Raw genomic sequence first — 2,500 nt, 5'->3', positions numbered from 1 at the left:
CCATCTGAGTCTTGAAAAACACTGGTGGGGGGTCTTGATGCATTTAGCAAGGGGGCAAAAACCCCTTTTTCCTAAAATCAAAATTCAGGATTTTGGGGGCCTGTTTGGGGAAAACCCCTTTTAGTGATCTATTCTTTCAGTGGGACATTGAAGTCACGAGAGCTCTGCATCCTTGGTAGCATAGTTTATACTCGGGCTGTCAACCCAAAAATTTAAAAGAGGATTTGGGCTTGGGAAAAGGAGCCCTGAAATCGATCAACAAGAGTATTTTGGGGATGTTTTGGGACCAATGCCGAAGGGCCCAACTAAAGTGTCTTTTAAGGGCTTGAAAACTGCCCGTCTCTATGGGGAAACGCAACCTGGATGTTATCTAAAGCCTTGGAGTCTCGTCTTGGGGCCTTTAACCAAATCTCTTCGCCGGATCATGGGGTACAGCTTTGGGAGGGCCACGTGTTTCCAAAACCCACGGGTACACCGGAGACTGGCATGGGACCCCGTTTTTTTGCTAATCCGGGTTGCCAACTTTTGGGCCCCCTAGCTCGTTTTTTCCCCGTGGGTTTCCCTACCCCCCAAGGGGCCCGCCTGGGGGACCGCCTGAGGAACCCTCGTGGGTGGGAGCGAAGGGGGAATGCTGCCATAATTTTATATTTTATATTATATATAATATTATATATATTTTATATATATAAATTTTTTATGTGTGTGTGTGTGGTGTGTGTGTTTTGTGTTGGGGTGTGTGTGTGGTTTTTGTGGTGTGTGTCTGTTTGTGTGTTGTGTTACACCCATCATTTCGAAACCCCAAAAACAGAGACTTATGTGTGTGTATGAGAATGTGTGTGTATATATCTATTATATATATAATTTTTAATATATTTTATATAGATATATAATTTTATATATAATAAATTTAAAACACACACAACACACACAAACACACCACCCACACACACCCAACACACCCCAAAACAAATATATATATAAATATTATATAATATTTTAAAAATATATATAAAATTTTAATTATATATAAAAAACATTTTTTTCTTTTTAAAGGTTTGGGTTTTTGTCTGGCCCCCCGTTTTGGGCACAGCCCTGATACTTAAATTTTGTTTTTTAGTGATTCTCTTGCCGTGATTTCGTGGGGGGGTCCCCCGTTTTCCCTTTTCCCCGGAGAGTGCCCGGGGGTACCTTTTTTGGGAACATTCTCTCTTAATTTTTTTTTTTTTTCCCGGGGTTTTGGGGCCAAACTTGACATGGGCGGCTTGGCCACCCATGGCTAGGGAGGCAATCAAGGTGGGGAAATTCCTTTCCCAAGGGAACCCAAAGCGGGGGTTTGGGGACTCAACCCTCGAATTCAGAAATTTCCGTCGTGACAGTCCGGATCCGCGCCCCTAACCCTTCGGCCACCGCGGGTTGGCGATCATGGGCTTCCCTGATTTTTTTTTTTAGCCCAAATTTTTAGCGGTGGGTTTTTCCCTTTTCCCTTTCCCCCCGGTGTTTTTATCGAGTAAAAATCCTAATTTTTCCCCGGGCCCGACTTAAACTGGCTTGGGAAACCCCGGGGGTAGGTAGGCAATTTGAGGGTGAAATTCCTTGCCCAAAAGGAAAAAAACGCGCCGGCCGGGACTCCCAAACCCCCCCAACTCAGATTGGGCCCTCTGACAGTCTTGAGTCCGACTCTTTCCATTTTGGCCACCGCGGCCCCCTCATATGCAATTTATAAATATATATATTAAATTAAAAATAGAAAAATAATAATTTGGGGACAAACAAAATTTTAAAAAAAAAATAAAATATGATATAGAAAATATACCTTTAAAAAACAAAATTTACATATACATACCACACACACACACAACAAAACATAGAACACAAACCACACAGACTTAGTTGGGGGGGTTTTGAGAATGTGTGGTATTATCTTTTTTTATATATATTTTATAGATAAAATATATATAAAACATAATTTTATATATAATATATTATATAGACATCACAAAACACACACACAACATACAACACCAACACACCCACGGGAAAACACACACCCAAAACACACCGACACACACACAAAACACACACCACCACACACACACATATTTAAAAAAAATAAATAATAAAAGATTTTAGAAATAAATTTCATAAAAGAAATAAATAAAAAAAAAAATTTTTAAATTATAAACAAACAAAAACAACCCACACACAAAAACACCCCCCACAACACACACCAAAACATACACACACACAAATAAAAATATATAATAGAATAAAAAAATATATAGAAATAAAATTATAAAATTCATATATTAACTATATATAAATTAATAAATAAATAAATACATATAAAATAATAATTATATTTATATATATTATATTATAAAATATATAATATATTTTATAATATAAAAATATTATATTTTATATTATATATTTTAATGTGGGGGTGTGTGTGTGGGGTTTGTGGTGTGTGTGGGTGTGTGTGTGTGGGAGGGAAAGGGAA

Source organism: Penaeus monodon, chromosome 39 (assembly GCF_015228065.2).
Source record: "Penaeus monodon isolate SGIC_2016 chromosome 39, NSTDA_Pmon_1, whole genome shotgun sequence".
Lineage (NCBI taxonomy): Eukaryota > Metazoa > Arthropoda > Malacostraca > Decapoda > Penaeidae > Penaeus > Penaeus monodon.
The sequence above is the reverse complement of the archived record's forward strand: the minus strand, read 5'-3'. Positions refer to the sequence as shown.